Raw genomic sequence first — 15698 nt, 5'->3', positions numbered from 1 at the left:
TATCTCCGTGACCAATACGGGCCGGATTGCAGTTCGTTGATGAACCGCGGGCCGGGGTAGAAAGGCTTTTTTGGCCATTTTCGACAGACGTGTCAGTTGGCCTATTTGTTTATTTCTTATCGTTTTGATAAGAAATCTAAAGATATCTGCAGGGGAGAAGACTAAATTCTCCACGACAGACGTGTCAGTTGGCCTATTTGTTTATTTCTTATCGTTTTGATAAGAAATCTAAAGATATCTGCAGGGGAGAAGACTAAATTCTCCACGACAGACGTGTCAGTTGGCCTATTTGTTTATTTCTTATCGTTTTGATAAGAAATCTAAAGATATCTGCAGGGGAGAAGACTAAATTCTCCACGACAGACGTGTCAGTTGGCCTATATATTTATTTCTTATCGTTTTGATAAGAAATCTAAAGATATCTGCAGGGGAGAAGACTAAATTCTCCACGACAGACGTGTCAGTTGGCCTATTTGTTTATTTCTTATCGTTTTGATAAGAAATCTAAAGATATCTGCAGGGGAGAAGACTAAATTCTCCACGACAGACGTGTCAGTTGGCCTATATATTTATTTCTTATCGTTTTGATAAGAAATCTAAAGATATCTGCAGGGGAGAAGACTAAATTCTCCACGACAGACGTGTCAGTTGGCCTATTTGTTTATTTCTTATCGTTTTGATAAGAAATCTAAAGATATCTGCAGGGGAGAAGACTAAATTCTCCACGACAGACGTGTCAGTTGGCCTATTTGTTTATTTCTTATCGTTTTGATAAGAAATCTAAAGATATCTGCAGGGGAGAAGACTAAATTCTCCACGACAGACGTGTCAGTTGGCCTATATATTTATTTCTTATCGTTTTGATAAGAAATCTAAAGATATCTGCAGGGGAGAAGACTAAATTCTCCACGACAGACGTGTCAGATGGCCTATATATTTATTTCTTATCGTTTTGATAAGAAATCTAAAGATATCTGCAGGGGAGAAGACTAAATTCTCCACGACAGACGTGTCAGTTGGCCTATATATTTATTTCTTATCGTTTTGATAAGAAATCTAAAGATATCTGCAGGGGAGAAGACTAAATTCTCCACGACAGACGTGTCAGTTGGCCTATTTGTTTATTTCTTATCGTTTTGATAAGAAATCTAAAGATATCTGCAGGGGAGAAGACTAAATTCTCCACGACAGACGTGTCAGATGGCCTATATATTTATTTCTTATCGTTTTGATAAGAAATCTAAAGATATCTGCAGGGGAGAAGACTAAATTCTCCACGACAGACGTGTCAGTTGGCCTATATATTTATTTCTTATCGTTTTGATAAGAAATCTAAAGATATCTGCAGGGGAGAAGACTAAATTCTCCACGACAGACGTGTCAGATGGCCTATATATTTATTTCTTATCGTTTTGATAAGAAATCTAAAGATATCTGCAGGGGAGAAGACTAAATTCTCCACGACAGACGTGTCAGTTGGCCTATATATTTATTTCTTATCGTTTTGATAAGAAATCTAAAGATATCTGCAGGGGAGAAGACTAAATTCTCCACGACAGACGTGTCAGTTGGCCTATTTGTTTATTTCTTATCGTTTTGATAAGAAATCTAAAGATATCTGCAGGGGAGAAGACTAAATTCTCCACGACAGACGTGTCAGTTGGCCTATTTGTTTATTTCTTATCGTTTTGATAAGAAATCTAAAGATATCTGCAGGGGAGAAGACTAAATTCTCCACGACAGACGTGTCAGTTGGCCTATTTGTTTATTTCTTATCGTTTTGATAAGAAATCTAAAGATATCTGCAGGGGAGAAGACTAAATTCTCCACGACAGACGTGTCAGTTGGCCTATTTGTTTATTTCTTATCGTTTTGATAAGAAATCTAAAGATATCTGCAGGGGAGAAGACTAAATTCTCCACGACAGACGTGTCAGTTGGCCTATATATTTATTTCTTATCGTTTTGATAAGAAATCTAAAGATATCTGCAGGGGAGAAGACTAAATTCTCCACGACAGACGTGTCAGTTGGCCTATTTGTTTATTTCTTATCGTTTTGATAAGAAATCTAAAGATATCTGCAGGGGAGAAGACTAAATTCTCCACGACAGACGTGTCAGTTGGCCTATATATTTATTTCTTATCGTTTTGATAAGAAATCTAAAGATATCTGCAGGGGAGAAGACTAAATTCTCCACGACAGACGTGTCAGTTGGCCTATATGTTTATTTCTTATCGTTTTGATAAGAAATCTAAAGATATCTGCAGGGGAGAAGACTAAATTCTCCACGACAGACGTGTCAGTTGGCCTATTTGTTTATTTCTTATCGTTTTGATAAGAAATCTAAAGATATCTGCAGGGGAGAAGACTAAATTCTCCACGACAGACGTGTCAGTTGGCCTATATATTTATTTCTTATCGTTTTGATAAGAAATCTAAAGATATCTGCAGGGGAGAAGACTAAATTCTCCACGACAGACGTGTCAGTTGGCCTATATATTTATTTCTTATCGTTTTGATAAGAAATCTAAAGATATCTGCAGGGGAGAAGACTAAATTCTCCACGACAGACGTGTCAGTTGGCCTATTTGTTTATTTCTTATCGTTTTGATAAGAAATCTAAAGATATCTGCAGGGGAGAAGACTAAATTCTCCACGACAGACGTGTCAGTTGGCCTATATATTTATTTCTTATCGTTTTGATAAGAAATCTAAAGATATCTGCAGGGGAGAAGACTAAATTCTCCACGACAGACGTGTCAGTTGGCCTATTTGTTTATTTCTTATCGTTTTGATAAGAAATCTAAAGATATCTGCAGGGGAGAAGACTAAATTCTCCACGACAGACGTGTCAGTTGGCCTATATATTTATTTCTTATCGTTTTGATAAGAAATCTAAAGATATCTGCAGGGGAGAAGACTAAATTCTCCACGACAGACGTGTCAGATGGCCTATATATTTATTTCTTATCGTTTTGATAAGAAATCTAAAGATATCTGCAGGGGAGAAGACTAAATTCTCCACGACAGACGTGTCAGATGGCCTATATATTTATTTCTTATCGTTTTGATAAGAAATCTAAAGATATCTGCAGGGGAGAAGACTAAATTCTCCACGACAGACGTGTCAGTTGGCCTATTTGTTTATTTCTTATCGTTTTGATAAGAAATCTAAAGATATCTGCAGGGGAGAAGACTAAATTCTCCACGACAGACGTGTCAGTTGGCCTATTTGTTTATTTCTTATCGTTTTGATAAGAAATCTAAAGATATCTGCAGGGGAGAAGACTAAATTCTCCACGACAGACGTGTCAGATGGCCTATATATTTATTTCTTATCGTTTTGATAAGAAATCTAAAGATATCTGCAGGGGAGAAGACTAAATTCTCCACGACAGACGTGTCAGATGGCCTATATATTTATTTCTTATCGTTTTGATAAGAAATCTAAAGATATCTGCAGGGGAGAAGACTAAATTCTCCACGACAGACGTGTCAGTTGGCCTATTTGTTTATTTCTTATCGTTTTGATAAGAAATCTAAAGATATCTGCAGGGGAGAAGACTAAATTCTCCACGACAGACGTGTCAGATGGCCTATATATTTATTTCTTATCGTTTTGATAAGAAATCTAAAGATATCTGCAGGGGAGAAGACTAAATTCTCCACGACAGACGTGTCAGTTGGCCTATATATTTATTTCTTATCGTTTTGATAAGAAATCTAAAGATATCTGCAGGGGAGAAGACTAAATTCTCCACGACAGACGTGTCAGATGGCCTATATATTTATTTCTTATCGTTTTGATAAGAAATCTAAAGATATCTGCAGGGGAGAAGACTAAATTCTCCACGACAGACGTGTCAGTTGGCCTATATATTTATTTCTTATCGTTTTGATAAGAAATCTAAAGATATCTGCAGGGGAGAAGACTAAATTCTCCACGACAGACGTGTCAGATGGCCTATATATTTATTTCTTATCGTTTTGATAAGAAATCTAAAGATATCTGCAGGGGAGAAGACTAAATTCTCCACGACAGACGTGTCAGTTGGCCTATTTGTTTATTTCTTATCCTTTTGATAAGAAATCTAAAGATATCTGCAGGGGAGAAGACTAAATTCTCCACGACAGACGTGTCAGTTGGCCTATATATTTATTTCTTATCGTTTTGATAAGAATCTAAAGATATCTGCAGGGGAGAAGACTAAATTCTCCACGACAGACGTGTCAGATGGCCTATATATTTATTTCTTATCCTTTTGATAAGAAATCTAAAGATATCTGCAGGGGAGAAGACTAAATTCTCCACGACAGACGTGTCAGATGGCCTATATATTTATTTCTTATCGTTTTGATAAGAAATCTAAAGATATCTGCAGGGGAGAAGACTAAATTCTCCACGACAGACGTGTCAGTTGGCCTATATATTTATTTCTTATCGTTTTGATAAGAATCTAAAGATATCTGCAGGGGAGAAGACTAAATTCTCCACGACAGACGTGTCAGTTGGCCTATATATTTATTTCTTATCCTTTTGATAAGAAATCTAAAGATATCTGCAGGGGAGAAGACTAAATTCTCCACGACAGACGTGTCAGTTGGCCTATATATTTATTTCTTATCCTTTTGATAAGAAATCTAAAGATATCTGCAGGGGAGAAGACTAAATTCTCCACGACAGACGTGTCAGATGGCCTATATATTTATTTCTTATCGTTTTGATAAGAATCTAAAGATATCTGCAGGGGAGAAGACTAAATTCTCCACGACAGACGTGTCAGTTGGCCTATATATTTATTTCTTATCGTTTTGATAAGAATCTAAAGATATCTGCAGGGGAGAAGACTAAATTCTCCACGACAGACGTGTCAGTTGGCCTATATATTTATTTCTTATCGTTTTGATAAGAATCTAAAGATATCTGCAGGGGAGAAGACTAAATTCTCCACGACAGACGTGTCAGTTGGCCTATATATTTATTTCTTATCCTTTTGATAAGAAATCTAAAGATATCTGCAGGGGAGAAGACTAAATTCTCCACGACAGACGTGTCAGATGGCCTATATATTTATTTCTTATCGTTTTGATAAGAAATCTAAAGATATCTGCAGGGGAGAAGACTAAATTCTCCACGACAGACGTGTCAGTTGGCCTATATATTTATTTCTTATCGTTTTGATAAGAAATCTAAAGATATCTGCAGGGGAGAAGACTAAATTCTCCACGACAGACGTGTCAGTTGGCCTATATATTTATTTCTTATCCTTTTGATAAGAAATCTAAAGATATCTGCAGGGGAGAAGACTAAATTCTCCACGACAGACGTGTCAGATGGCCTATATATTTATTTCTTATCGTTTTGATAAGAAATCTAAAGATATCTGCAGGGGAGAAGACTAAATTCTCCACGACAGACGTGTCAGTTGGCCTATATATTTATTTCTTATCGTTTTGATAAGAAATCTAAAGATATCTGCAGGGGAGAAGACTAAATTCTCCACGACAGACGTGTCAGTTGGCCTATATATTTATTTCTTATCCTTTTGATAAGAAATCTAAAGATATCTGCAGGGGAGAAGACTAAATTCTCCACGACAGACGTGTCAGTTGGCCTATATATTTATTTCTTATCCTTTTGATAAGAAATCTAAAGATATCTGCAGGGGAGAAGACTAAATTCTCCACGACAGACGTGTCAGATGGCCTATATATTTATTTCTTATCGTTTTGATAAGAAATCTAAAGATATCTGCAGGGGAGAAGACTAAATTCTCCACGACAGACGTGTCAGTTGGCCTATATATTTATTTCTTATCGTTTTGATAAGAAATCTAAAGATATCTGCAGGGGAGAAGACTAAATTCTCCACGACAGACGTGTCAGTTGGCCTATATATTTATTTCTTATCCTTTTGATAAGAAATCTAAAGATATCTGCAGGGGAGAAGACTAAATTCTCCACGACAGACGTGTCAGATGGCCTATATATTTATTTCTTATCGTTTTGATAAGAAATCTAAAGATATCTGCAGGGGAGAAGACTAAATTCTCCACGACAGACGTGTCAGTTGGCCTATTTGTTTATTTCTTATCCTTTTGATAAGAAATCTAAAGATATCTGCAGGGGAGAAGACTAAATTCTCCACGACAGACGTGTCAGTTGGCCTATTTGTTTATTTCTTATCCTTTTGATAAGAAATCTAAAGATATCTGCAGGGGAGAAGACTAAATTCTCCACGACAGACGTGTCAGATGGCCTATATATTTATTTCTTATCGTTTTGATAAGAATCTAAAGATATCTGCAGGGGAGAAGACTAAATTCTCCACGACAGACGTGTCAGTTGGCCTATATATTTATTTCTTATCGTTTTGATAAGAATCTAAAGATATCTGCAGGGGAGAAGACTAAATTCTCCACGACAGACGTGTCAGTTGGCCTATATATTTATTTCTTATCGTTTTGATAAGAATCTAAAGATATCTGCAGGGGAGAAGACTAAATTCTCCACGACAGACGTGTCAGTTGGCCTATATATTTATTTCTTATCCTTTTGATAAGAAATCTAAAGATATCTGCAGGGGAGAAGACTAAATTCTCCACGACAGACGTGTCAGATGGCCTATATATTTATTTCTTATCGTTTTGATAAGAAATCTAAAGATATCTGCAGGGGAGAAGACTAAATTCTCCACGACAGACGTGTCAGTTGGCCTATATATTTATTTCTTATCGTTTTGATAAGAAATCTAAAGATATCTGCAGGGGAGAAGACTAAATTCTCCACGACAGACGTGTCAGATGGCCTATATATTTATTTCTTATCGTTTTGATAAGAATCTAAAGATATCTGCAGGGGAGAAGACTAAATTCTCCACGACAGACGTGTCAGTTGGCCTATATATTTATTTCTTATCGTTTTGATAAGAATCTAAAGATATCTGCAGGGGAGAAGACTAAATTCTCCACGACAGACGTGTCAGTTGGCCTATTTGTTTATTTCTTATCCTTTTGATAAGAAATCTAAAGATATCTGCAGGGGAGAAGACTAAATTCTCCACGACAGACGTGTCAGATGGCCTATATATTTATTTCTTATCGTTTTGATAAGAATCTAAAGATATCTGCAGGGGAGAAGACTAAATTCTCCACGACAGACGTGTCAGTTGGCCTATATATTTATTTCTTATCGTTTTGATAAGAATCTAAAGATATCTGCAGGGGAGAAGACTAAATTCTCCACGACAGACGTGTCAGTTGGCCTATATATTTATTTCTTATCGTTTTGATAAGAATCTAAAGATATCTGCAGGGGAGAAGACTAAATTCTCCACGACAGACGTGTCAGTTGGCCTATATATTTATTTCTTATCCTTTTGATAAGAAATCTAAAGATATCTGCAGGGGAGAAGACTAAATTCTCCACGACAGACGTGTCAGATGGCCTATATATTTATTTCTTATCGTTTTGATAAGAAATCTAAAGATATCTGCAGGGGAGAAGACTAAATTCTCCACGACAGACGTGTCAGATGGCCTATATATTTATTTCTTATCGTTTTGATAAGAATCTAAAGATATCTGCAGGGGAGAAGACTAAATTCTCCACGACAGACGTGTCAGTTGGCCTATATATTTATTTCTTATCGTTTTGATAAGAATCTAAAGATATCTGCAGGGGAGAAGACTAAATTCTCCACGACAGACGTGTCAGTTGGCCTATTTGTTTATTTCTTATCCTTTTGATAAGAAATCTAAAGATATCTGCAGGGGAGAAGACTAAATTCTCCACGACAGACGTGTCAGATGGCCTATATATTTATTTCTTATCGTTTTGATAAGAAATCTAAAGATATCTGCAGGGGAGAAGACTAAATTCTCCACGACAGACGTGTCAGATGGCCTATATATTTATTTCTTATCGTTTTGATAAGAATCTAAAGATATCTGCAGGGGAGAAGACTAAATTCTCCACGACAGACGTGTCAGATGGCCTATATATTTATTTCTTATCGTTTTGATAAGAAATCTAAAGATATCTGCAGGGGAGAAGACTAAATTCTCCACGACAGACGTGTCAGTTGGCCTATATATTTATTTCTTATCGTTTTGATAAGAAATCTAAAGATATCTGCAGGGGAGAAGACTAAATTCTCCACGACAGACGTGTCAGTTGGCCTATATATTTATTTCTTATCGTTTTGATAAGAAATCTAAAGATATCTGCAGGGGAGAAGACTAAATTCTCCACGACAGACGTGTCAGTTGGCCTATATATTTATTTCTTATCGTTTTGATAAGAATCTAAAGATATCTGCAGGGGAGAAGACTAAATTCTCCACGACAGACGTGTCAGATGGCCTATATATTTATTTCTTATCCTTTTGATAAGAAATCTAAAGATATCTGCAGGGGAGAAGACTAAATTCTCCACGACAGACGTGTCAGATGGCCTATATATTTATTTCTTATCGTTTTGATAAGAAATCTAAAGATATCTGCAGGGGAGAAGACTAAATTCTCCACGACAGACGTGTCAGTTGGCCTATATATTTATTTCTTATCGTTTTGATAAGAAATCTAAAGATATCTGCAGGGGAGAAGACTAAATTCTCCACGACAGACGTGTCAGATGGCCTATATATTTATTTCTTATCGTTTTGATAAGAAATCTAAAGATATCTGCAGGGGAGAAGACTAAATTCTCCACGACAGACGTGTCAGATGGCCTATATATTTATTTCTTATCGTTTTGATAAGAAATCTAAAGATATCTGCAGGGGAGAAGACTAAATTCTCCACGACAGACGTGTCAGTTGGCCTATATATTTATTTCTTATCCTTTTGATAAGAAATCTAAAGATATCTGCAGGGGAGAAGACTAAATTCTCCACGACAGACGTGTCAGTTGGCCTATATATTTATTTCTTATCGTTTTGATAAGAAATCTAAAGATATCTGCAGGGGAGAAGACTAAATTCTCCACGACAGACGTGTCAGTTGGCCTATATATTTATTTCTTATCGTTTTGATAAGAAATCTAAAGATATCTGCAGGGGAGAAGACTAAATTCTCCACGACAGACGTGTCAGTTGGCCTATATATTTATTTCTTATCGTTTTGATAAGAAATCTAAAGATATCTGCAGGGGAGAAGACTAAATTCTCCACGACAGACGTGTCAGATGGCCTATTTGTTTATTTCCTATCTTTTAATGAAAATTTTTATGATATCTATAGAGGAGAAACTCACTTCTGTGTGTAGAATGTGCTCGACGAATTGATTCCATTTGTTTGATTGTGATTGCAGTTCCTGCTCGTTATCTCCTAGTCGTCGTTTGATATGTTACAACGTAGCAATGTGGTTGATTGACGTGGTGATTTTCGGCTGGAATAAATATTTTTTTTTTAATTTCAAAAAAACAATTCTATGAAAATTCATATATAAAAGTACGAGAATGACGACGGTTATGTTGTCAATGCACATGAAAGTGAAATGAGGATAAAGACAATACTCATTATCATGAACGGAGAGGTAAGGGACCGCTGACCAAACTAAATGAGATGGGGACGCAAAGGAAGGGTGGGCGGAGTCAAATATTGCCTGAAAAGGAGAGAGGACCGCCAGAGCAGTCCTCTCTCATGGGACTCCAATTACTCTACCTAATAAAGTTATTAAGAATTTTAAGAAATTTAAGAATTCAGTTTTATGTTTTACATCCGCGCGGAAGTCAGAGTGAAGTGCCTGTTACTCACCTTATTTTTGTCTCCATCCTTTTCGTTGGTCCATTGGTGTGTTGCGGCAGTCGATCGTTGTAGTGGTTGTAGTGGTGGCTAAAAATTAATCAATGAGAAATCTAATAAAGCCAGAAAGATATCTAGAGAGTTATAAACGGGTAAAAAGCAATAAAAAATAAAAAGCCCAAAAAGAGAGGACTGCTCGGTATGAAAGTGAAATGGACAACTGACTATATTCCACCTGGCTGACCTCTTCTGGGTTGGGGGAAGGGGGGCGTGGCTTAGTTGGTCTCATCTATCCGATTTCCCAGGCTGATAAGTGACAGGTGTGAGTATTTGCGGCCGAGAAAAAGAAAAAGAAAAAAGAACACAGGCAGATTTCTTCACATGATTGACTTCCTTGTTCACACCCTGTCTACATGACATCTCTTCTAGATCGGGATCAATAAAATTCGTCCCAGGAGAATTCAAATAATGTATATGAAGACCTGTGTTACTTTGTCACAAACACTCACACCTGTCACTTATCTTGCTGGGAAATCAGATGGATGATGACAATGTGTGAGTTCGTTGACCTGTTGTATGGAAACATCTGCTGTTTGTTGTACCGCCCGAGGGGAATTGAGAAATCTAAGGAATTAAGACAGAAATCTAGAGAATAGAAATAATAAAGAAAGAATAGAAGAAACTATGTTAGTAACACATGTAGTGCCGCACTTGCTAGCTACGATGGAATCTACTTCCTTTTCAAGTGGAACCAGAAAGAACAGAAAGGCTGAAATTGCTCGTCTGAGAGAAACGCAGTCAAGGTCATCGCTGCTCCAATTCACCACTGATTCAATCGATTTTTGACAAGTCTGGGTTTTTGTGTCTCGCCGCGAAAATTTGAAGTCTATGGTCTAGAAACCCCAGAAAGTTAAGCCACATTTACAATCAATCAAACTGCCCTGACAAGCTAAGTCTAAGGAAACTATTAGGTTGATGCATAAGTTTCTTTCTTTTTTTGGGTAATTTTTGGTATGAAATTTCTAGAAGACTAATAGTTCACATAATAAGAAACATTGTTGGTTAGTACCTATAACTCATTGTTATTATACCTGTGACTTGACGTCCACCATCCGTTTAATCTCAGCAGGAGGCACGTCAAAACACTTGAGTAACCCTTTTTTGCTACCACTTTTCGTCTCCATTTTTTTCCTAGAAAATGTTGACAAGAATGGGTGAGCTATTCAGAATTAAAACAAGCAAGAAAAGTCATTTATAAAAAACAAATAAACGCATTCCAACTAAGCAACGATAGTTCAGTGCGGGTCCCGGACGAAAGGTTAGGATCAGAAATTTAGGAGTGTGCGAGTATTTTTGATATTTCTTTAACTGTAGATAGGGAAATCGGTGGAAATGTTTATTATTAAGTAAAGTAGACATTGATGTTTCTAAACTTACTTTGTTTCCGATATTCACATCAATTGTCCTTTTTCGGAGGAAGCCCCAAGTCAACATCATCAAAATCACGTGATTTTTGAGTTTGATGAGGCCTACTGCTCCAATCTCTAAAGCAATCCACTAAATATTTTGCACATTTTCAGATCAATGTATGTACTATTGACTACTTACAACAAAATAATTCAGACTTATTTGTGAGCGTTGAGAAGAGACCTAGACTCCACTCAGGTCTAGTACACAAAATTTCTCGAAAGAGCAAAAATCATAAGAAATTTATCAGCCAAGTTTTATCACTTGATTTGATAGCTGTGTCATAAACTTTTTTATGGCATAACTTACTCATTTTCCCCTCAAACTTTTACAAATAGTTTGGTACAAATGTTCTCTCAAATATTTCTGTAATCTGTTTGAACCCAGCTGAACAATGATTTCTCGTTGCTCTCAATAGTCTGATCTTAACTTTTTTGTTTTCAACATTCCGACTGAAAATTAAAATGAGATAACAAGATCAAGTCTTGTTTTATAAATTGCAATTAATTTCTTATAAAGATCTTATTATTTTGATACCAATGCGACAAAAATCAAAAAACCTTCCAAAATAGGCATTTGGTTGGCGATCAAAAAAGCCATCGTTTTCACGAGCGGAGTGTCTAGGCACCAACTTGAAACATTATATGTTAGCCACTAAAGAGGTCATAAAAATGCAAAAATGTTTGGGTTGAAAAACAACCTCATCGCTTAGAGACCGGGGACCAAAGTCACACCTTCAAAAAAGAAAGAAACTTATGCATCAACCTAATATTTTGAAAAAGATGGGAGCAGAAGATAGCGGCTGACGCTCGTCTTGAGAGTGTAACATTGCAAAAAAGAAGATATTTTGTGAGTGGTCCCTAGTGAGAAGGAGTCTGAGAGAAACTCTCTATGTGTGTACACTTATTCTCAAACACACAACGAACGACGAGCTATATGTATTGATTATTTTTTATATTTTGAGGTTGGTTTCTTTTTTTAGGACGTTTTGAAACCAGATTAACTTTTCCGGTTTCAACGCGTCTAGCTGTCAAAATCTGGTTTCAAAACGATTTGAGTATCGAAATAGACACAGGACGTTTTAGAACCGGGACATTCCTACCTACTAGAGATATTACTTTAAATCCACACTAATTAAATAGAATTGACTAATTTTTTATGTATTGTTTCAAAATGTCTGGTTTAAAACGTAAAAAATAAGACGTCTTTGTGTATACTACTTGTCCAAGTTTGAGAGCTCATAACTCGACTCGCAGAGACATTCAGCCGGTTTTGACTGCAAAAATGGATTCTTCGTAGTCCAAAGTACCAATGACCAGATTTATAGATTGTCTTACTATTTCAGACTTCCTATCGGAATGGAATGATGAATGCTCTTTTTAATTGGATATTTAATTGAGGTGAGTTATTTTGGTTTATAAATGATAAATCCAAAAACTTTGGTTTTTGTGAAAGGCCATTCGACCTCTTCTGGTCGTTGGTCCCTTTCTTATTCTATCGCCCGAGTCTCCGTCACTCTTGTGGCTCGTCCGTCTTGCGGGTGGTCACATGAGTGAGAGGGACGAGGGAGGAAAATGCACGCGGAGCCACAAGACTTAACATCTGGACGGAGAGAGGTCGGTCCATCTGCACCTCTCTCTGCTTACTCAATAAAATGGATCGATTCAAAATATCTGTCCTATAACAGTTTCAAATCGTCCAGATGTCTCTTTTTCAGAACCAAGATAGATCCATCTGGTTTCAAATTAAAACTAGGACGCTTTGAAACCAGACATTTCTGCCTAAGAGAAGAGATATTTTTCGAAATCCACAGCTTAATTTTTCATAGTTTCAAAATGGCTGGTTTCAAAACGTCCTGTCATTTCCCCCCCCCCCCCCCCCCGTTCAGAATAAAGTTCCATTTTCAGGCTTCCTACTGAATGGATGGTCGAAAAGAAACAATGATTTTTTTGGAATGATGAATGCATCATCTTTTTAATTGGATTTTTAATTAAGGTGAGTTATTTTGGTTTATAAATGGGGATCCAAAAAACTTTGGTTTTATTTTATCATAGCTTTAAAGATTTCACTGCTGCGCCGAAAATCTTCAGCAAAATGTTGTATAAAATTGGTCATAGGCACTTTCGACTACGGGGAATCCATTTTTGCTATCAAAACCTGCTAAATGGCTCTGCGAGCCGAGTTATGAGCGCTCAAGCTTTTTCACATGGAATTCTCAAATGGGGTGCATATAGGCCACCGCACGGTTCCATTTGTGTTCCTACATTGCAAAAATAAGACGTCTTTGTGTATACTATTTTCCGATTTGAAATTTCGTAAAACCTAAAGTTTGAGAGCTCATAACTCGGGCCGCAGAGACATTTAGCAAATTTTGACTGCAAAAATGGATTCTTCGTAGTCCAAAGTACCTATGACCAGATTTTTAGATTGTTTTACTATTTCAGACTTCCTATCGGAATGGATGGTCGACCAACAATATACTGATTTTTTTGGAATTATAATTTGTTTGTTTATTGGATTTTGGTTGTAGGTGAGTATCAAATGGGTAAAAACATAAAGAAGGTTTTACTTTCAGAAAAAAAATGGAGGAGCTCTTTCATGGTGCATCGAACAAACAAGGACAGGATGAAGGATAAAAGTACGTTGTTTTAAATTTTATTTATTCTTTGACTTTGCGTTTTTACAGAAGAACCAAAAACGCCGTATGACAGCTGCCTTCGTCAAGTTTTCTTGTTTTACTAGTCCATCTCGTGAGGTATGTACATAAATCAGTCAGTTTTGCTTGCATCTGCAAGATTTTAATACCATTAGAAAGCCCGTATATCGATATCAGTTAAATGATTTTGATTTTTTTTGTTGATGTTTTTGATAGATATAACATTCTTGCAGAATTCACTTCAACTCCACCCAAAACCTGACCCACTTCCCTCTACCATAATCTTTTGACACCCTCAGAAAATGAAAAAGAAAAGATGTAAGTTCAAAGTCCGATCTTTCTAAAAATTGGGTTTCTAGGCCACTACGGTATTTTTTAATGTAAAAAAAGTAAAGAAAAGTCGAAACGGTACTTTCAGCAAACAAGCAGAGGACATGCACGACGAGATGTAATGGAGGGGGGCGGAGTCAACGAGAAGAAAAATAAATAATATTATCATTTATAGTTTTTAATCTCTTCCAAAATGGACTTTTTATAAATAGAGAAGTATGGGAGCTTGTTAGGACATTTTTGTGAAATGGAGCATGCGCCTTTAAACTCTCTAACCGTCTGCGCTCTCCACTCTCTCACACACTCTCTAACCTGCACTCGCTCATCCCTATGACGTCATCGGTATGACTCATCATGCACTTCACCAATTTCGAAAAATTTCGAAAATCCCCGAGTTCATGACAGAATTTCAGATTTTCAGAATGTCAGACATGAATACAGTACTCAGACCACAATGTGAAAACTCGGCCATTATGCAAATGTTCGGCCACCAGCACTTTGAACCAAATTTCAGCCACCCACGAACTTCTGAAAGTTTGGAAAAAATTTTGGAAACAGTCAAAGTCTAGAAATTTTCAACAGGAGTCGAACTCAGAGTTTCCAGCATCATGAATGGACACACAACCACACCGCCAAGTGTGTACACTATGAAGACAACCAGCAGGTGTTTGACATACATCTCGACGAAGGGTGTTAGGAGGAGGAAGACGACAAGCGGCACACACACACCACCCCTTTCTCACCCCTCTCTTCAATGACCACGATCTCTCCAATTGACCCCACCCCAAGCTCTCCCCCTCTCTCTCTCCCTCGATGGCTAATCCCCCTCACTACCCACCAAGTCCCCTTCATTATGCACACCACATTATCGATTTCCACCCAAACACAAGACCCCGTTTTTATTGAGACAAGTCACTGAATTTTATAACCTTCAAGTACCCGTATTTATTGATAATCATAATCATAATTATACAACATTTAGGCTTGCTAATCTTGCTGTCCGCCTTCTCATGACTTCCAACTCCTGTTTGGCTGCTGAACACGCGCGGTACTCCACGGCTCCGACATTGGTTATCCGAACATTCTTCAACGATCGAGCCCGACTGATAGCTGTGTAGAAATTGCCATCCCTCTCCATGTTCTCGGACATCAACACAACACCATCAAAGGTCATCCCCTGGCTCTTGTTGACGGTGATCGCTTCGGCCATCGCTACAGGGAACTGGAACCAAACACCTCCAGCTCCATCACGACGTTTGAACGGTAAGTGTTTGATCATCGCCAGCTTACCATTGTCAAGCCTGAAATTCAAGTTATTAAAAATTTCAGAACCACTGAGTAAATATTGTTACCTCTTCATCTCGACATGATCAGCGGTGACCTTGATCAAGGTGCCCATCAAACCATTCACCAAGGACTTATCGGTTCGATCGAGAATATTATCCGTAATCATGATCCGTTTTCCGACTGCCAAACGCAACGACTCTCGTTCCGATCGG

The sequence above is a fragment of the Caenorhabditis remanei genome, chromosome IV, assembly GCF_010183535.1.
Source record: "Caenorhabditis remanei strain PX506 chromosome IV, whole genome shotgun sequence".
In the NCBI taxonomy this organism is placed as follows: Eukaryota; Metazoa; Nematoda; class Chromadorea; order Rhabditida; family Rhabditidae; genus Caenorhabditis; species Caenorhabditis remanei.
Note: the sequence above shows the minus strand (reverse complement) of the source record.